General features: G+C 39.7%; 1 protein-coding gene across 6 annotated transcripts in view; it reads right to left on the bottom strand.

The window, feature by feature from the left end:
* LOC131418749 (ral-GDS-related protein-like) overlaps positions 1–22400 on the bottom strand; it is a 393378-nt gene that overhangs the window by 358398 nt on the left and 12580 nt on the right. For 2 of the 6 annotated variants that reach the window (XR_009222996.1, XM_058563386.1), the window contains one exon: positions 155–654. The exons of 3 other annotated variants lie outside the window; for them this stretch is intronic. The gene's annotated coding sequence lies outside the window, so the exon portion shown is untranslated. Of the gene's footprint in view, positions 1–154; positions 655–15786; positions 16060–22400 lie in introns of those variants that run through there. One more of the 6 variants, XR_009222997.1, reaches the window with a different exon arrangement.

Here is a 22400-nt window from a genome sequence, read left to right as displayed (position 1 = left end):
ATATCTGTGATAGTGATTTTTATACAATGACCAGTTGGTACAATTTATATTAGTTTCAGAAACATCTTTATTTAGGAACAAATCAAGGAAATGTAGCCAGAAAAACCCAGGACCCTGTCACCGTAACCGAATCAATGAACGCAATGACCAGGGACCGAGGAAAAGAAAAGTGGTTTAATTTTGCCAGCAAAATGAGGCTGTAGTGGGCACATGCCCCAAAATCCACAGTCCTCCTGAGGCATTAGGAGTTGAGGCTTTTAAAGGAAAGTCTGTGGGAAATAATATATCCTTGGTGACTGATTATTTGTTGGAGGAGTGATCCCAGTCTTCTGGAGCCAAGCCGGCTGTCATCTCTATCTACAGCGGGAGATCTAGGGCTCCATCAACCAATCTTCTCTCATCACCAGAAATTTGGCCTTGGGGTGTGGACGGCAACTGCTGCCAATTAACGATTACAGTTTACAAGGTTTTAGGTGGGGGAGGGGAGCTGCGGCTTTGCAGTTCGGCGTCCTCCCATCAGCCTGCGTTTAGCTGAGTTAGGGGAGCTGCAGGTGTCCTCTGTTTGTCTGTCCCTGTGATGAATGGTGGATTCGGCGCCAGGAAGCGGGAGTTGGGGAGCTTCAGCTTCTTGATAATTTTGAGATCTCAGTCTCCCTGTAACAAACCACAAGAACTGGTAATTAGTCAGAGTTTCAGTTTGTAGACACCTGGGCTTTCAACAATTTATTACCTCCATTTGTCTTGTGGAATTCAGGAACACAAAGGGTAAAACAACCCATATCTACATGTGAATATAACTTAGAGAAGCAGAGAAGGGGGAATGAGTGCTTTTTGATTTAACCCCATATATGGTGGGTTCAATGCTGGGGAACAGATATCAGGGCTGGTATCAGAAACAGATGTGAGGAATGTGGGGTTGCCTAGCTGATGGTGCTTGAGGGATTCCTCATGGGAGTCTTGGCATAGAAAAGTTTAAAGAGTAAAGCATCATTGGTCAGATCAAAAGTGTGGGGTGAACATAATTCTGAAGGAATAATGATGGAGATATAAGAACAAGAAGCCACTTGAATTGCGTTGGAAGGTATTAGACACATCAAAGAGCTGGGAAAAAACCTTGTTTAATGTAAGTTCTTTCTAAACTCTAAGGCAAAAAGTAATATGAATTTACATGGTAATTATAAGCCACAAAACAAAAATTCACAAGACAAGTAAAGAACTAAAGTAGAAACCAGAGTAAGAAAAATAGAGGTTAAAGGAGAGATGGAGAGAGATGGTTGGGGTCAGAAAACAGACAATCCTTGAAGTCTCCCTCAGACTCTGATCATTCTTAGTGCTCAGTAAACACTTTGAGCCCATGAGCCTGGGGAGGGGCAAAGTGAGAGGTGGTTGGGAGGGACCACAATGCAAGGATACCCTTGTGGAGGCACTGACATTGAAAATCAGTGACATTTTGCCAAGGTGTTTACCATAATATATTAAGGATTATTCTGGAAAGTTAAGGATTTTTCTGGAATGTACATTTTCATTTTATGGAAACTCCAACTAGCCTGGAGAACGATTTAGACATTTCAGCTTTAGAAATAAACAGAGGGGTCGGCTCGGTGGCACAGCAGTTAATTGCGCACACTCTGCTGTGGTAGCCCCGGGTTCACAGGTTCAGATCCCAGGCGCGCACCAATGCACCTCTTGTCAAGCCATGGTGTGGCGGAATCCCATATACAGTAGAAGAAGATGGGCACAGATGTTAGCCCAGGGCCAATATTGCTCAGCAAAAAGAGGAGGATTGACATCAGAAGTTAGCTCAAGGCTGACCTTCCTCCCCCCAAAAAAAAGGAAAGAAAGAAATAATGAGAATCTTTTCTGTCAGTTTTAAGAATGAAAACCAGTTAGCATCTGGAAAACAGTTGCAATTTGACATGAGAATGTGAAGAAAGAATTAGATGTCACACGTTGTTTTTGCTTTTCTCTGGGGCAGTAGGGCTTGCAGGGGGAATGAAGTTCCATCTTTGCTCTATTGAGTTTGAGAAGGTGTAAAATTCATTTGTGCTGGGCAACACTGTTGACCTGTGGAGAAAGACAAATGGTTCCAGCAGCTGATCTAAAGGAATAACTGAGCTCATAAAAGTTCTTAGCTTATAAAAGGTGCTTCTTCTTTATTGAACTTTACTGGACATCCATTGACCTATATGTGCAAGATATTTGTGGTAGGTATTGAAGAAAATACAAAGAATTATAAGGTTCCAAGCTCCTCCACATACATGAAACTGTTTGCAAGATGTAATTAGGTTCTGCCAAGGTATTTAGTGTATGTTGTATTACAGAACCTAAAAAAATTGGGAATGTTATTCAGAAAATGTAATTAAGGACAGCTCCTTAGGAGAGGTAGACTAGATCAAGTCCTCAAATGGATCACTTTTGGGCAGGTGGAGGGAAGAAAGAATGAGGATTTCAAATGGAAGAAGAGGGGAAAGGTACAGACGTAGAAAGGAACATGGCGTTTGGGCATGGGGGTGGGGAGGCCATGACAGGCACAGTCTTCCTGTGACTGAGAGGCAGCTCAGTTTCCTCCTCCAGGAGCCCAGCACTGCTTCCCACCTCCTGGCCTCCTCCACCTGCAGACCCCCGGCCTGAACCAAGGCCTATTTATCTGGATCGCTGCCCAGTCTCCCAACAGGTCCCTCTACTTCCAGTCTTAATTTCTTCTAATCTTTCCTCCACAATACCTCCAGAGTTACCTTCTAGAATCTAAATTTGCTTAAATCTGATATCTGCTTAGACTGCTACAATGACTGCTCAGAGCATCCGAGAGAACATTCAGACTCCTGAGCTGGACACGCAGGCTTTCTCTTGCTGTCCTCATCTTTAGCCTCATCACCCACTGTTTCCTACATGTTGGCTTTTTTCCAGCCTTAAAAATACCCCCATACTCTGAAATCCTTAGCATCCTTTATATCTGTCTTTTTATATGTGTTTCTTCTGTCTTCCTACCCTCTTTTTTGATCAACTTAATTCCTATTTCTCAATCTAAACTCATGTCAAATGTTCCTTCCTCTTGGACACTTTTCCTGGGAGGTCTCCATTTAGAGACCCCTTTTGATGTCGCCACTCGGGGACCTTGTACTTATCTACTTTTTCTTAACTGTTGTTTTTTTCATGTCTCATTGACAGTGAGCTCCTTAAAGCTGAGACTATCCTTCTTCTTCATAAATAAATGGCAAGCAATAGGATATATTGGAGCATATGAGGAAGCCATTTGGTGTAAAACTAATTAGGCTTGACCTTGTTTTTTTTCCCCCCCCCAAAAGGGGCCTGTAGCCTCTGTTCATCCATTGTATATCAGCTTTAAGCAATTAACATGTCCCAAAGACAAAAACAATGACCTAAGGTGCTGATGTGATAAATGCAACTTCTCCCACATTGGCATTTCCTTAAGGATAAGCATTTCTCCCTAGGCTAGGATTTGATTGCTGTGCTCATCCTGTGACCACCCAACTCGAGACAACAGCCACATCCATGGAGACAGCAGACCTGATACCTACTGTGTCCATCAATCAACGTGCTGAAAGGTCAATGTCACGGCTATTATGAAAGGAACATTGCAATCACATGTGAAACATGCTCTTTGATGGTATATAACCACTCTGTACACCCCACTTCTTTGGAGTGCTCCATTTCTTAGTGAAAGGACTCTCCCCGGCTATATGGCCCTCAAATGTTGGCTCATCATAAACTCAACCCAATTTTGATTTATAGATTGGTCATGGATTATTTGTGTCAACATTCTATTTGTCCCTCCAGTATCTAAACACAGTACCTGACACCTTTGGGGCACTCAGAAAATGTTTGATGATTGAATATGTATGTGAGAGACCACACTGACTGGAGAAGAAGAGGCTTTTCGGGGCGTGCTAGAAAATTCGCTCACATTCCTACCACAGTGGTTGAGGCTGTGTGCTTTGGACCAGTTTGTCTGGGCACCAATCCCAGTTATTCCACTTTTAACTGGGGAACCTGTGCAAAGTATTTACTCTCTGAGATTTAGTTTTCTCATCTATAAAATGAGGCTACTGAGAACTCCTGTCTCATAGGGTTTCAGTGAGACTGAAATGCATTAACTTATGTAAAGTGCTTAGAAGAGCTCCTGGCGCATAGTAGGCACTAAAATGTTAGCTGTTATGTTATCATTATTGCTCTTATATATAAGCAATACTCTGGTTTTGAAAAGATGCTTTCATAGTATAGTTGATCCTCATTATTTGTGGATTCCGTGTTTGCACACTTGCACACTAGCTAAAATGTACTGACAGCCTCCAAATAAACACTCACAGGGCTTTCATGTCCATTTGCAGATATGCACAAAGTGGTGAAAAACTTGAGTCACTCGACATGCACGTTCCCAGCTGAGGGGAACAAGGTGACGCTCTGCCCTCTTGTTTCAGCCCATGCTGTAAACAAGTGTCCTTCTTGCAGTCTATTTAGTGCCTCATTTCTCATCTTTTTGTGCCTTGTGTTGGTGACTTTGCTGTTCAATATGTCCCCCATGTGTAGCGCTGCAATGCTGCCTGGTGTTCCTCAGGGCAAGAGATTGTGACATGCCTTTACAGAGAAAGTATGTGTGTTCGACAAGCTTCTTTCAGACATGAGGTACAGTGCTGTTGGTGTGAGTTCAATGTTAATATATCAACAATATATTTTAAATAAGGTGACTTTAAAGAGAAACACACAGAGAATAAGGCTACGTATTGATCAGTTGAAGAAAATGTGACTAAGGCTTGCAGCAACCTAACCCTGCATTTCTCGTAGGAGCAGTGGGTCATATTCACTGACTCAGTGTTCACAGTGACTTTATAGAATGTCACACTGTGCATAACAAGCATCATTGTGCATATCTTATGTAATCCTCACATACTCCTTTATAGTAGGCAGGGTAGGGAATAGGTTGTCCACATTCTACAGGCTATTCCAGACCTTATGAGCCAAGTAGAGAATTTAAAATGTCTTGTGCTCAGCATAAGAGCCATGAGATTTTGAGCAAGGAAGATCTATGATGAACTGATGTTTAAGGAAGAATTACCTAGCAAGAGAATGTAGTATCAAGAGGAAGAGGGAGAATTGAGCCAGAAAGGAGGACCAGTTGTTAAACTCTCCAAGTATTGCCAATGCTAGATGAGGAGATTCGGAGCTAAGGTGCTGATGTGATAAAAGAAAAGTAGCAGACAAATGATGAAATAATGGATTTGGTAACCATATATAGGGTGTAAGTTAGGCTGTGGTTCTCAAAGTGGGGTCCCTGGACCAGCAGCATCAGCATAACCTGGGAACCGGGTAGAAATGCAAATTCTCAGGTGCTGCTGCACACCTGCTGAACTGGAAACTCTGGGGTGGGGCCTGGCAATCTGGGTTTCAACAAGGCCTCCAGGTGCTTCTGCTGCCCATCAAGTTTAAGAGCCAATGAATTAGAAAAATGATTCAAACACGTCACCATGCCCAGGTAAGCGACAAGGCAGAGAGGTGGTATTTGTTTGGAAGATAAGATGCATTTTAAACTTTAAGAAAAAGTAGTTCAACGTCTGTTTCATCATAAGGATTCCAGCATTTAAGATCTTTTAGCTCTCTGCATTTAAGATCTTTTTTCCACAATATGTTTTCCTTTAGAGAGCCCCTGGTAAGTTATTTACCATTTACCACATGTTCTGAGAATCCCTTCTTTCTTGAAATACCCTTTCAGACGTGAAAATGTACTTTATTTTTGTACACAATCTCCTCTATTTAAAATTCGGATTTCTCTTCTTATAGGATCATGTACGGCACATGCAGCCTTACTGTAAATTTGGAATGTCATTGGTTTGTTCCAAAACCTTAGAATGTTTTAGAATTTAGAACAAGATGAAGAGAGAATTTATATGTTTCTCTGTAGGACTCATATTTTTCAGATGTCTAGAGGTATCCCAACTTGCCAGTAATGTGGCCTTAGATTTAGCAGAACTTGAAAATCCTAATATAGTAGGAAGTGAATTACTTCTTTTTTTTTTTAAGATTTTATTTATTTATTTTTTCCCCTCAAAGCCCCAGTAGATATTTGTATGTCATAGCTGCACATCCTTCTGGTTGCTGTATGTGGGACACAGCCTCAGCATGGCCAGAGAAGCGGTGCGTCAGTGCGCTCCCGGGATCCGAACCCTGGCCACCAGCAGCAGAGCGCGTGCACTTAACTGCTAAGCCACGGGGCCGGCCCAAAAGTGAATTACTTCTCTCGTATTAACATTTACAAAATAAATGATCACAATGTTAACTTACCAATAAGCACTTTCCATATTCCAGTCTCTGAAAATATCTTGCTTACATAATAAACAAGATAAAGTTTCAAAGATGAGCCAAATAACTTTTCAGCAAAAGCTTGACTTGAGTCTATCTTGGCTTCCTTTTTGACAGTTTTAGCCTTAATGTTACAGTATTGTTTTCTTTTTCTAGGAATCAGATAACCTTGTATTTGGTGAATATTTTAATTTTTAATGGCCACTTGTATTTTGTGATACGCACGTGTTTAAACAATCTATAATAACCCACCATTACCACCCATATATAAGATTATACAGGAATGGAAGAATTTTGGCTGACACTGTATATAATTGTTCAGCCAAGGCAGATGGCAGACTCTACCACTTACAATGATTTAGGGGTTTGAAGCAGTATTTTTAAATACAAATAATCTCAAAATTGGTAATATACAAAATATAATACTGTGTTAACTAACCAAAAGAGTTAAATTTGTTACCTTTCCTCCATTTATAAGGATGCACCCATTATATAGATTCTGTACAAAATTGCAAAGATCACTTTTTTCCTTTTCAAAGTTTATTTATTTTAATTTTTAATAATGAGAAGCTTAGTGTTGGGTAAACTGCTGCACAATTACTGGAAATGCTGAGAGTCTTTTTGAAAAGTGTAAAAGTCTAAAGACAATGAAAAGTACATTTCTCCAATGTCAAGTCCTTTGAGCCTCTGTCTAGTTGTACACTGAAGAGATGCAAGATTAAGTACCAGCACAGGACACAAGAGAACAGGCTCCCAACTTGAGTCCTTCCCACTGACCACAGTGTGCCTGGCAGAGGCTTGGAGATTAAATCTGGTCTTTGTCCATGGGTGGGCCCTGAGAGGAGGATTTTGCTTAAATGACCAAAGAATAGACAACATTTTTTCTTGATAATAAGTAATACTTACCATATAAATTTCTTTATAAATCTCTGAATAAAATAAAAAAATATAACCCGTACAGAAATCAACTCTTACTGACAAGCCCCACAGCCTTCTCTAGAAAGCTCAACAGAAAATGTCACAGCTGACTGTGAATTGGTCTTCTCTGAAAGCCAGCCAGCCCTTCACTGATAGCTTTGGATGAGGAAGGCCAGATACAATTCTTTGAAGATGTTTAGCTGAATTCAGAACCAAAAATCCTACCTCCAGTTGGCTCCTCTGTGAGAATGGATGGCCGGCCTTATTTCACAGGCTGGGCAGATGAGGTTTCAGATGAGCTCTGTTCCCCAGGGATGGAAAAGCTGGATTGTGACATTGATTCAGAGCTGACATTTTGCAGATAAAGATAGGGTCATAGAGGGAAACAAATATTTCAGCAAATTGGATTTTTGTTCTCTACAGTGGGAGTAATTTAACAAGCAGATAGTCTCTCACTCCAACTTCTCTTCCCTCTTCTCGATCTGTAATATCGCTGTAAAAATTCTCTCTATAAAAATTTCAGTCTTTTTTCTTTGCAGTCTATTTATTATCATCTTTACGAATTCTTTGACTTCACCACCTTCTTGGCACCACAACGCTAGCCATTGAGATATTAGTATAGATTCGGTTTTGCAATTTCATCCTCTTATCTCTATTTCCTCTGCCATTTCTTGGCTTTAGTTCTTATTGTATTTTATGCTTGAAAACATTTGAAGCTTACAAAGTATATCAGTTCCTTATTTTCTCAACTTTTTATTATCTAAGTGCCCTCAACTATCACTTTTTTAAAAAAAGAAGTGAAATACATAACAGAACAATACACTGTAATAAACTGACCACTTGTAAAATTAAGTTCAACCTGAAATCCCTCCCCACTTAACAGAGACCATCTTTTATAATTCACCATGCTTTAGTTTGGGCAGGGTCAGTTTATCAATGATTTTTGGATGTTTTAGACCACATGAGAGAAATACAGTGTAAGGTAAAATTGTTAATCTTGCAGAAGTTGTAGAATTTCCTGATGGTTAGGGAAATCAATGGCGGAGAACCTGAATCATAGGAAAAGTAGTTAATTAATTAGCACCTGACAGAGTTTGTTAATTTGGTAAGGATGATGATAAGACATATATGTTGAAAAGATAACTTTGCATATCAGAGTATTGTCAGAGGCTACTGGGAAAATTCGTAATGTTCTCAAATACTACAAAAAATGACCATTTTTTGATAAAAGATGTCATACATGATGGTATCATATACTTCTGTCAGAAAATTTGTAATGAAGAAAATGAACACTTGAGTCATTTTAATTCTAACAATTTTTTCATGCCTATTATTAGGTTAAAAAAATTTTAAGTAGTAAAGTGGTAAGTAATGTACTTGCTTCATTTTTAATTTCTTTTAGGAAAACAACTTTTTCACATTTTTAAAAAATATTTGTATTTATTTTATGCTGAATTTATTCCTGGGCACAAAGCCTTTTTTTTAAATTAAATAACACCAATTCTTTTCAAACTCTTTCAAAAAGTTGAAGAGGAGAGACTATTTCTAAAGTCCTCCTGTGGGGTTAGCAGTATGCTGATATCAGAGCCAAAGACACTAAGAGAAAATAAAATGACAGGTGTTTGAAACTACAGAAATAGAAAACTATAATAGAATACAATAGAAGAGAAAAGTACAATTTCTATTGTAGAAAAGTACAATATCTTTGATGAATATTGATACAAAAATCCTCAATAAAATAGTAACAAACCAAATTCAGCAGCATATTAAAAGGATTATACATCATTTTTAGGTGGGATTTATTCCTGGAATGCAAGGATGTTTCAATATATGAAAATAAATCAATGTAATAAACTACATTAACAAAATGAAGGAAAAAATAAAAAGATCATCTTAATGGATGCAGAAAAAGCATTTGACAAAACTGAACATGCTTTCATGTTAAAAACCCTCAGATATAAGGAAGCTACTTCAACATAATAAAAGCCGTATATAGAAATTCACACAGAACACCATATTCATGGGTGAAAGACTGAAAACTTTTCCTCGAAGATCAGGAACACGGCAAGAAGGCCCACATTCACCACTTCTATTCAACATGGTATTAGAAGTTCTAGACAAAGCAATTAGGCAAGAAAAAGAAAGAAATAGCATCCAAATTGGAAAGGAAGAAGTAATATTATATTTGTTTACAAATATTATCTTATATGTTGAAACCCCTAAAAATTCCAGAAAAAAATTTTTAGAACTAATAAATTCTGCAGAGTAGTGGGACACAAAATCAACATGCAAAAATTAGTTGTTCTTCTATACATTAATAATAAGTAATCTGAAAAAGAAATCTAGAAACATTACATTTTTATTTACAATATCATCAAAAAGAATAAAATACTTAAGACTCAACTTATTCAAAGAGGTAAAAGTTCCAATGATGTTTTTTGCAAAAATATAAAAATATGTCCTAAAATGCATATGGACCCTCAAGGGACCCTGAATAGCCAAAACAATCTAGAAGAAGAAGAACAAAGTTAGAGAACTCATACTTCCTGATTTCAAAACTTACTACAAAGTAATCAAAACAGTGTGGTACTGGCATAAATACACACAATATACTAATGAAATAGTATAGAGAGCCCAGAAATAAACCTTTGCTTATACAGTCAAATGATTTTTGACAAGGGTGCAAAGACCATTCATTGGAGAAAGGATAAGTTTTTCAACAAATGGTGCTGGGAAAACTGGATACCCACATGCAAAAGAATGAGGTTGGATGCTTACCTTACACCATATACAAAAATTAAGTCAAAATAGATCAAAGATGTAAATGTTAGAGTTGAAGCTATAAAATCATTAGAAGAAAACACAGGGTAAAAGCTGTGTGTCATTGAGTCCAAATGCCATTGCCAACAATGATTTCTTTAATATGACACTAAAGACATAAGCAACAAAAAAATAACAAATTGGACTTCATCAAAATGCAAAAGTTTTCTGTATCACAAGATACTATCAACAAAGTAAAAAGGCCACCCACAGAATGGTTGAGAATATTTGCAAATCACATATCGGATAAGGGCTTAATATCTAGAATATATAAAGAACTCTCACAACTCAACAATTAAAAAAACACCCAATTTAAACATGCACAAAGGACTCGAATAGACATTTCTCCAAACAAGATAAAAAATGGCCAGTACACACATGAAAAGATGCTCAACATCACTAAGTATCAGGAAAATGCAAAATAAAACCACAATGAGATACATCTTCATACCCATTAGGATAGTTACTATCACAAAATCAGAAAATAACATGTTGGCAAGAATGTTGAGAAATTGGAACCCTTGTGCTCTGATGGTGAGAATATAAAACTGTGGAAAACAGTATGGTAGTTCCTTCAAAAATTAAAAATAGAATTACCATATCATCTAGCATTTCCACTTATGGGTTCTGAAATAATAGAAAATATATTTATTGGTCTCTGCCTCTAGTTCCTGGCACAGAGCTCCTAAAACCCTTGTAATTTCCTAAATGATAAGAGCACTAGGAGCATCTCTTGTTCTAATATTTGTCTTTGACTCCATCCCTGACACAGAGCTCCTAAAACCCTTGTAATTTCCTAAGTGATAAGAACACTAGGAGAATCTTTTGTTCTATTGAGGCAACTCTGGGTGGGCTCCTGGATGGCTCCTGGATGGGGGCTGGTCACCAGACAGACCAAGCCCTGATTAGAAGCTTGGAATATTTAGCCCTACTCCTTATCCTCCAGACAGGGGAGAGGGGCTGGAAACTGAGTTAATAATTGATCATGCCTACATGAGGGAGCCTCAGTAAAAATCCCAATAGAAGGAGGTTCAGAGAGCTTCCAGGTTGCCAATGACAAGGAGTGACTGGAGAGTGGTGCACCTGGAGATGGCATAAAAGCTGTGTGCTCTTTCTCACATACCTTTCCCTATGCGCCACTTCCATCAGGCTGTTCTTGAGTTATATCCTTGTATAATAAACTGGTGATCTAGTAAATGTTTCTCTGAGTTTTGTGAGCCACTCTAGCAAATTAATCAAACCCAAGGAGGAGGTTGTGGGAAGCTCTGGTTTACAGCCAGTCAGTCAGAAGTACAGGAAACAACCTGGGCTTCTAACTAGCATATGAAGTTGAAGTGAGGTTGGGTGGGTGTGCAGTCTTATAGGACTGAGCCCTCAACCTGTGGAATCGGATGTATCTCTGTGTTGACAGCATCAAATTGAGTTGAATTGTCTGACGACCAGCTGACATTCCAAGAATTGCTTGTTGGAGGTCTGGGGAACCCTCCCACATGGGAGAAAATGAATCTCAGAACACCATTTATGGGTATACACCCTAAAGAACTGAATGCAGAGGTAAAAAGACATATACATACACCCCTGTCATTAACAGTGTTATTCAAAATAGCCAGAAGCTGGAAGCAAGCCAAGTGTCCATCAACGGATGAATTGACAAAAAAAATGTGCTGGATACACACAGTGGAATACCATTCACCCTTAAAAAGGAAGGAATTCTGACACATGCTATGGCATGGATCAACCTTAAAGACTTTATGCTAAGTGAAATAAAGCCAGCCACAAAAGTAAAATAGTGTATGATTCTACTCATATAAGGTACTTAGAGTAGTCAAATTCATAGGAATAGAAAGGAAAATGGTGGTTCCCAGGGGCAAGAGGGAGAGACAACAGGGAGTTGTTGCTTAATGTGCACAGAGTTTCACTGCAAGGTAAAAATAGTTCTGTGGATGGTTGGAGGTTATAGCTACACAATAATGTGAATGTACTGAATGTCACTGAACTGTACACTTAAAAATGGTTAAAATGGTCAATTTTATGTTATGCATATTTTATGACCATTTAAAAAAATTAATTATTTCCAACAAATAAACAAACACTAGCTACATGCAATAGCATAGATAACTATCACAATCATAATGCGGCATAAAAGAAATTATATTCAAAAGGCAATATATTTTATAATTCAATTTATATAAAATCCAAAAAAGACGAGGTCTGGCTTCCAGTAATGGTGGAGTAGCTTGTTGAACTAACACTCTCACAGATAACAATGATAAAATCTGCATAAAATATTATATATATTTATAGAGAATCATTTATCTATATGTAATATACATATAATAAATGTGTATGTGTGTGTATGTATAAATCTCTTCCAAAGCAAGCAGAACTGAGACAGAGTCTTCCCTTAAGTGATGGGAATTGCACCAGGAGATATTTGCAAGCTTGAGTCTTTTGCCTCAAAGCATTCCAAAATCTGTACATGGCCCAGACAGGGGAAAAACTACAGTCTTACTTGTAATGCTACAGGACATATTTTGGGGCTGGCAGAGTAGCTGGAAAGTTAGGGGAGAAATTCTGGAAGGGAGGGACACACAAAGAGGAAAATCTCAAAATATGTATGAATGTCTCCCCCCAACACACACCAAATTGGCAGATCTTTGAACAACATACATGCACGGTAGGCCCCAGAGGGCCTTGTGTAAACAACAGTTGGAAGATGAAAGACCTGAATGAGGATTTCAGCTATGCTCACTGTAAAGGAGACAGGATTGGAGTTTCAGTCCAGCCAAGTTAACTCTCTGCTAGAAAAACAACAACACTCTTCAAAGGAATACAATAGAATCCAGAGTCTCTATAACTATCATTCATGGTTTCCAGTACACAATTTTGAAAAATCATGAGATTTGAAGAAATAGGAAAATGTAATCCATATATGAGCAAAAGCAGGCAGTAGAAGCTATCCTCAAGGTGTTGCAATTAGCAAACAAGGATAAGAGAGTAACTATTATAAAGATGATCATGGTGGTAAAGAAAAATATTCTCATAATGAATGAACAGATGTTGAAACTCAGCAGAGAAATGGAAATTACAAAAAAGTACCAAATAAGAAGATGAAATAAAAAAATACTTTTGAGTTTACCGGTAGATGAGAAACAGTAGAAGAAACATGAAGATAGAGCAATAGAAATTATCTAGCCTGAAGAAAAGAATGTAAAAATTTTGAAGAAAAATGAAGAGAGCCTTACAACCTGTGAGATGATTGAGTCTCCAGCAGAGGGGAGAGACAGAAAAATTAAATGAGGCAGAAAGGTAAATCAATAAGTAATAGCATAACTTTCAAAATTTGGTGGAAAATCTAAAATTTTAGATCCAAGAAAGTCAGGAAACCCACAAAATAAAACACAAATTAAAACCATACCTAGGCACGTGATAGTCAAGCTGCTAAAATCCAAAGATAAAGGAAAATCTTGAAAGCAGTCAAGGAACTACATATATACATGGGAAGACATTACATACAGGGAGAAATAATGTGAATGATGGATGATACATTATCAAACACAAAAGAGACAAATCAATAACAAAATGACATCCTTCAAGTGCAAAATGAAAACCCAAAAGTCAACACAGGATTCTATATTTAGCAGAACTCACTTTCATAAAGGAAGCAGAAGCCACAATAAGAGACTGCACACATATTAGATAGCTAGAATAAAAAATCAAATTGCAAATACCAAGTGCTGGTGCGGACTAGGAGCAACTAGAACTAGGAATGCAACATGATAGTTGCATTTGGAAAACAGTTTAGCAGGTTCTTATAAAGTTAAACATACATTTATTATATGACTCAGATATCCCCCTCCTAGGTATTTACTGAAACAAATTAAAAACTAATGTTTAAACAAAAACCTTTGTGTGAATCTTTATAGCCATTTTATTCATAATTGCCAAAAGCTGGAAATAAACTAAGTGTCCTTCATCAGGTGAGTCGAGAAAGAAGCTGTGGTGCATCGGGACATTAGAATAGTACTTGGCAATAAAAAGGATAAACTCTTGATTCACACAACAACATGGATGAATCTTGGAGGCATTTCTCTAAGTGAAGGAAGCCAGATGCAAAAGGCTATATGGTATATGATTCCATTTACATGACTTTCTAGAAAAGGCAGAATTACAGAGATGGAAAGTGATCAGTGGTTGCCAAGGGATGGAGTGGGGGAAGCGGTTGACTACAAAGAGACAGTATGAGAGAATTTTGGGGGTGAAAAAAACAGCTCTGTATGGTACTGTAGAGATGGATACACGACCATAAAGTTGTCAAAACCCGTAGAACTGTACACCGCAAAGAGTGAATTTTACTCTGCAAATTTTAAAAATCAATCAGGATGCTGGGGAACTCAGATGGAATGCAGCAACAAATGAATCTCACTGTATTACAAGCACCTGACATAACCACACAGAAGGGGTGGGGGTGAAAGGTCCTGACCTAAGTAACTTTGGAAGACAGTGCTTTGACGGGATACTGTAAATCTAAAGTACTGGACAAAAACACTGTACACTAGGTGATAAATGTGTTTCTCATAAGGGTATGGATTAGCAATTCTGAAACTAGTTGACACATTAGTAAATATATTGTAGATAACTGGAGTTAAGTTTCTCACTGTTGGTAAAAGAAGTTACATATAAACAAAAGGAGAATGCTAGAATAAAATCTGTGGTGCTGGATTGGAGTTGGAAGTATCAGTATAAATCCATGTCTCTTTTAATATCTCTATCCAGATAGATAGTTAGATTGATAGATAGATGGATAGATCAACAGATAGATGTGTATACCTGAGTTTATATTCATACATACATTTCCAAGCTCTGCTGAGTGGGTCTAGAAGCAGTTACACTCTAGTATCAATGAGCACACCTAGCTCCCAGATCTGCATTTATATCATTCTCCAATAAAAAGAAGCAGGTTTTCTTGGAGAAGTGGCTAATTCTAGGGCTGGAGATGGAAAATACAAGATGAACCTGGAACACCTTGTAATGCCAGAAAGTAGGAAAGTGCTTTAAAAAAAACACAGAAAATGATGAGATGTGTCAAAAGGAATCAATCTGAAAGACTTCCCAATGGCTCAAGCTGGAAAATTGTGAGCAACAAAATAAATAATGGTAGCATTGGATTATTACCCAGAGAACAAAATAAATATCCATGCGTCTATACTGATATGAAATAGATTAAATAAGAAAGGAAGAAAGAAAGAGAAAAAAAAAAGAATGAGAGAAAGAGAGAAAGAGAGGAAGAAGGAAGGGAGAAGTAGGGGGGGAAATCTTCCTCACAGAATTCCAAATAAAAACGTGGCTGGATAGCATGAAATAGAAAATTGCCACTAGAACACCACAGTAATAATTACTGTGAGCAAGACTGACTGAAGAATGCAAAAACTGTGGGTGAAACTTAAAGAAGAAACAGTACATTTGCAGAGCCTCAAAGCATCTCCCTCCAAATACTTAAATTTTTTCTCTTAATTTCTTTAAAAGACCTATGACTATTTAAAGCAAAAATTATAACATTGTATTGTGGGATTTACAACATGGGTAGATGTAAAATTTATGACAACAATAACATAATGGACAGACATAGGTAAATGGAACTGTTCTGTAGCAAGGCTTCCATATTTTACATTGATTAAACTGGTGCACTATTAAGTCTAGGTAGGCAGTGACATGTTAAAGATGCATATTGTAATCTGGACCAACCACTAAAAAATGCAAAGGTGTGTCACTTAAATGCTAATAAAGGAATTAAGAAGCAAAAAAAAGGGTTTGTACAAGAATGTTCACAGGAGATGACCTGCAAGACGAGCGCACTGTAGGGCAACCACAGAGCAGAACGCCCTCAGCCATGCCAAGGAGCAAACGCTGACACACACATGCTGGGTGAGTCTCATCAACCTCGTGTTGAGGGAGGCAAGCTGGACAGAAAACAAAACACTTGGGATGATTTCAGCCAAGATGAACCTATGATGAAAAAACCAGAGCAGTGGTTGCCTCGGGGGAAAGAAAAAATTGCCTGGGAAGGAACAGGAAGGAGTTTTCTGGGGGTGATGGAACTATTCTATTCTTAAAGGGGTGAAGGTTATATGGGCATGTTTATTTGCCAAAACTGTACAGTTGAGAGTTGTGTCTTTCAGTATGCGTACATCTTACACCCCCCACACACAAAGGACTAAAAGAATAATAAAGTGAGGTGGGAATGGGATGGAATGTGGATGAAACAAAATTGGCTGACAGTTAGTAGTTGTTGAAGCTGGGTGACGGGCCTACTATGCTATTTTGTTTATTTTGTATATTGTTTAAATTGTTCTGTAATAAAAAACTCGTATAAGAAGACAAACTCGATATACAGTGTTTGCTGGTAAGATATCGCTTACCTTTTGGGAGGAAGGAGGGAGAAATGGATTGTTGGCGCTGGAATGAAGCTGGTGCTAGTTCTTGGTCACACAAGTGTGCTCGCTTTGTAATAATTCTTTGAGGTTTACATGGATGATTTCTGCATATATTTCTGTACTCATGTTATCCATCAATAAACATTTTAAATCCTTCATATTTGCACAAAGATCCTAACTCAATATCTCAGAATAACAGCAATGTTTTGTTTTAAAGTGGAACACGTTCACTCATGACATCATCAGATGGATCTATTAATGCCCTCATCCTTGCGTGGCCCCCTGGGTCTTTCCATTTTTGCCTCAATTTGGCAAGTGGCATGGCTTTGAGTTTTTATGATGGGTATGGGCCCTTCAGGTGGGCGAGGTCCAAGGGAAAGATCTCTGCAGCGACCTTGACCACGGGAACCAGAGGGAGGATCATGGCAACCTGGAGGGATGGAGGGGATGATAGGACAGGTGGCCTTGTAAAGGCAAATTCCAGAATCCCAGGCACCCAATATTTCCATTTTAGATATAGAATTTACCCTTCAAATACTGGCCAGGAAGTTTCCAGGAGGGCTGCAAGCATCCTCAGCAATAGCCAGGCTGGTGAGCCCCACCCCTACCTGAGTGCTGGCCTCAAGGGATGTAGCCCAACCACACTGCGCATACTCTGGGGGGTGGGCAGGGCATAGAGAGTGGTCATGGTATAGAGAAGAGGCGGAATAGAGAGTGGGGTGGAGAAGCAGAGGGATGGGGACCAGGGGCGGGGGGACAAGGTAGGAGTTGGGGCCCCTAGCTGTGTATGCTGGGAGCTTTTGTCTCTTAAACGCTCCCAGCTGGGAGCTTGCAGGACCGCAGGACTACAAATCCCAGGAGACTGTGAGCATGGGGCGGTGCCTAACCCTGGGGGGAGGAACAGGGCTGTGTGCGCTTGGCCGAGGAACACACCGCCCTTGACTCAGGACTCTGGTCCTGCACCCGCTGCACGTGGACTGAATCCCAGAGGGATGCGACGGGACGAGCGGGACCAGGGAGTTAGGAGGATGTGGCGGCTGCATGGGCAGCCAAGGGCCTGCAGCGTGCAACTGGTTTTGTCCAAAATAGAAGTCGGACTCGTGCCTCTTCCACACCGCCTTCCTCCGTTGTTTGATTCCTCCTCCCACCTGCGTGCCTGTGGGTCTTTCCACAGCCCCCTACCAAGTCCAGGGCCAGGTGCTTCTCTAAAATGCTTATGGGAACTGGTTTGACATCCCAGAAACTTTCCACTTTGCCTGCTGCCCTCTTCCTTCTCCAGCCAAAGTGCCATACTTTCATCAGCTTTTGAGAGAGATTCCCCCTTGTGGCTGGTCTTGCAAGTACAACTTAAGAGCTTTGCTGGGTGGTAACACTGGCTCTTTCTTGCCTTTTTCACAGGTGTGGAAGTTAAGGCATCTGTGAGGTTAATCACTGGTTTCCCCAGGATCCGCTAAGAGCAGAGGAGAACAACCCAATTCCCAGGCAAGTATCTAGTAGGCCATTTTCACCAACGCATTCCAGGGCAGTGGCCTCCAAAGCAGCAACCTTAAGACGAGAATAGCTTAATCATTTTGCCCTTTAGATTGATCACCTAATCTCAGCTCAGGCCTGAGTGGCCAGTCTCTCAGGGACACGAATGGCGACTCTGATCACTCAGGAAGAGACTAGTCATCCAGCTTTGGGAGAGGGATGTTCAAGGTAGACAGCACTTGGGCAGCATTTGAAACCCGTCACCTTTAACATCTCTGCTTTGGATTCTGGCAAGGTTCCCACATAAACATGCCTAGGGATAGTCAGAGGTACCATATTCTTTAAAAATTGATTAGAGTTGTGAAAGGAACAGAGCATAAAATATCTTGCTTATTTGCAAAAGATAAAATGCAAGCAAGACCTTCCTGTTAATTTTTTTCTGCTCATTCTCTTAGCTGTACTGTATGTTTGAATGCAGAAACAAAAAACTTGAATTGCCAAATTCTCTTTTCCTGAGATTGGTAAATTAACTTAAATGTCTTATTGAAACCTGTGGAGGAATGGTTAGCAGCTTTCATGATTTATGTCGTCCCTAAAAATCTGGGCGTTGATCTACATGAAAAAAACTCCCTGTTTATATTACACATCCCAATAGGTTACATTTCCGATTCCTGAATGTGGGATATTATCAAAACAACTGAAAAACCTGGTCATGGAAACTGGACCCTGTCACTTTGTCAAGAATTTGCCTCTTTATGAATTAATGACACATGAATTCTTTAACAGTTTTGTAAAGAAAGAATGAGAGTGTGTAGTGTCTCTGAATGTGGTAAGATAGGGAAGTCTTGTTAGACCACATCCTCGGGTTCTTCTCTCGTGTTCAATAGGCCCAGGTGATAGTCCGTGTAGTCAGGTGCAGCGCCGCTCCCCCAGCCCCCAGTGTTCCATCCTACTCTGGCCTGTGCCCTCTTCAGGGGGTTCTGATGACACTGGTCCACAAGTGTTGGAAGGAGACATTGTAACATGAGAATATTCATCATCTTAAAACAAGGATTAATGGAGAGGAAAGTCTCAGGGTGTGTGTGCTCTGATGCACTGCTGTTGGGGTATGGCCGCAGTGACAACTGTGCTCCTAGCAGTCCCCACAATAGCAGTCTCAGGCGTTTGATCTCCTGGCGCAACCACAGCAGCTGTTGACAGAGCTGGGAACTCATCGTGGTTCAGTGTCTTCCATCAGATTTTGTCGCTCTGACCCTCCTCTGCTTGCCTCATTCCCACGCCTATCCGCTGTGTTGATTGCTTTGTAGTTGTTTCCTAGGAGCCACTGTGTGTAACTCTATTTCACAGTGTCTTTAGGGACCCACTCTCACTACACAAGTCACTGTACAACAGCCCCTTATCCTGGTGTAGCCCATGTTTATCCTCTCCAGTGGAGCTGTGAAGAACCCTGCTTAGTCGGAGCTCCTCTCATTCTCATGCTGCTGGGGCTGCTTACGAAGCTGGGCATCTCATCTTTGGTCATCAACATTATTCTTTTCATCGATTTTCTGAAGTCAGAGACGACTTTGTTAATAATGTGACACTGATTCTAACAGACACTTTTATGTATCTTCCCCAACAGCTCTGTGAAGTAGGCCTGTGATCCCCATTTTACAGGGGGGGGACACTGAGGCTCAGAGAGGTTGAGTAGCTTCCTTCACTTCACACAGTTTCTTGGTACATTTTGAGTCTCCACCTGGAACTCCGCCTCTCAGGTGTGTGCACTTAGCTGGTGTTCCACTTTGTGCCTCTCTGCCAGCCTCTCCAAAGGCACACGCCCCATCCTGAGTCCATTTTCTGCTTGATGGCAGTCACCCTGCACAAACCGGCCCCATGCAGGGAGTGGATTAGTCGGGCATGGTCCTCCAGCTTACCCTGGGGAGGTTCTAGGTTTCTTGGGAGAGCTGGAGCAGTGGAAGATACTGACCATCACTCACCTGGAAGGTTTGTTATGTAGAAATACTCCACTGACTTTTTGCAGGTGTCATGTCTTCTTTGTCTTCATTGCTTCTCTGGGCTTTCTCTTACAGTCCGTGCTGTGCAGTAACATACAGTACAGAGACTGGGGAACATAATGTTGTTGCCCTGCACCAAACGGTCACATTACTCATTTTTCTAATTATGAAAGAGTTACATACTGTAAAAAAAGTGAAATTACCCAGATCTGTGTAGAGCAAAGTGAAACCTCCCCCATCCATCCCTTTCCCTGCAAACTCACTCCCCTACTCAGAAGGAACTATTGTTAAGAGTTTGCAGCTTATTCTTCTGGGCATTTCCTATGAATTTATAAATACACATAAAGTTTTTTTAACATAAATGACATAACTACATCATTTTGCAATTTGTTGTTTCCCAAACCATATATCATAGATGTCTCTCCTTATCAGTGCTCGCCACTCTAACTTAGTTTTTTAGAAGTTTTAGAGGTACTCCAAAGAACAGGAATACCATGATCTGTTTATCTCTTCTTTGATAGAGATGGGATTATGTCCAGTTTCACTATTATACATAATGCTACAGTAAGATCCTTGCATGGAGTTTATTACACTGCTATTCAACTGCTCAATTTTCCTTGTTTCCTCTTGGTCAGAGACTATGATATATTTTTAACAATTTTATGGGAATTATTATTGTTATTATTATTATTATTTTTTGTGTGTGAGGAAGATCAGCCCTGAGGTAACATCCATGCCAATCCTCCTCTTTTTGCTGAGAAAGACTGGCTCTGAGTTAACATCTGTTGCCAATCCTTCTCCTTTTTTTCCCCCAAAGCCCCAGTAAATAGTTGTACGTCATAGATGCACATCCTTCTAGTTGCTGGATGTGGGATGTGGCTTCAGCATGGCCGGAGAAGCGACGTGTTAGTGCATGCCGGATCTGAACCCGGGCCACCAGTAGCAGAACACTTAACCACTAAGCCACGGAGCCAGCCCTATGGGAATTATTTTATAGGGAATTTAATTTTATCACTGAATAAAGACATTTATGGGGAAACTGGACTTTAAGGTCATCCATCTCAGTATTCTGGAGAAAAATCATGAAACTTAGAAGGTATGAGGCTTGCTCCATCACAATCTAACAAGTAATGTTAACAATTTAAAGTTGAATGTTTGAATAGCCACTACTCTCTCTGTTCAGAGGAAGAATGACTTTTTCTTGTCTAGAAAACATCTGACTCCAGGGGCTCTCAGTTGTGCTTCAGAGAGGGTAAGATATTGGTGTTGTATCTGTTTCTCTTCAGCTGTAGGCTGCATCTTCTAAAGATCATAGAATTGAACATGGTCCAATAAATGTATATGATTTGGGTCAAAAATTCAAAGTAATGAACCCAAGATAGGAATCCATAACTTTGGTTCTTAATAAAGAATTTCCTTTGATATCCTCAAGTCTCTGTGATTACTGTGTATACATGAATGAAGTATCCCTCTGTCCATTTCTTAAGTTGTTTCCATTGACTTTATGGATTTATCCTCTAATCCAGATTCTAAGTGTGAAAGAACATCTTGGTCCTTCAAAGAAAAGAAGCCATTGAAATTTGATTTTCTTTTAGCTCGCCATCCTACAAGTTTGAGGAATAAATTATCATGTAATGGTACAATGATTCTGAAATCTAATTTTTAATTAGAGGGGTGTAAGGTATGAATGAATGGTGGTTCATCCCCATGGTCAAGGGTATTGTACACGTGGACGTGTAAACAAGATTCAGGAAGCTGCTTCAGCCCTGTGACATCCCTGAGAACCACAGTGCAGGAGGATCTAGGCACACAGCCATCTGCCTAGATCTCCTGGGTTACATGTAGATCCAGGGGTCTTGAGAGTGGTGTCAGAGCAGCTAGCTTTTATCTATTTCTCCCCTTCCTTCTCTCCAGCTTATCTCAAACAGTCCTGACTATCATATTTTAAAGACCAATTATAGTTATTTACATGAGCTGCTTGTTCATTATTGCAGAGTAATAATCAGGCATACCATTAAATATCATTTAATCTACCTAATTAAATTTGTTGTACCTTTTGATTGATTAGAACACTAAAGTTAATTCAGAGTTTGATATTCACCAAATGTGTTAATCTGCTTACAACTGCCATGTGCCTCATTCCTCTTAGAAGTGTATCTTTGGCCCATCACAAGATTTTAATGAATCAAATCATCATAAATTAAGATAATGTACTGTCTTTTGGATGATCGGGAGGCATATGGGTCCATTTTGGAAATATGCCCATCTGTCTTTGCTCCCCATGGGAAGTTTCTGGTCACTAGGTCTCCAGGTGGCTTGCACAAGCCCTAGGTCTATAAAGCTTGGTGCCTCTCCTTCTAATTGAGGTAGAAATAAAAGAGGTCAGAGAGACTTATTAAAGTTTTGGTTGTATGAAGTCTTCAATGAAGACCATCCATGCATATTGTTC

Source organism: Diceros bicornis, chromosome 19 (genome assembly GCF_020826845.1).
Source record: "Diceros bicornis minor isolate mBicDic1 chromosome 19, mDicBic1.mat.cur, whole genome shotgun sequence".
Classification (NCBI taxonomy): domain Eukaryota; kingdom Metazoa; phylum Chordata; class Mammalia; order Perissodactyla; family Rhinocerotidae; genus Diceros; species Diceros bicornis.
Note: the sequence above shows the minus strand (reverse complement) of the source record. Positions and strands in the feature narration are given on the sequence as shown.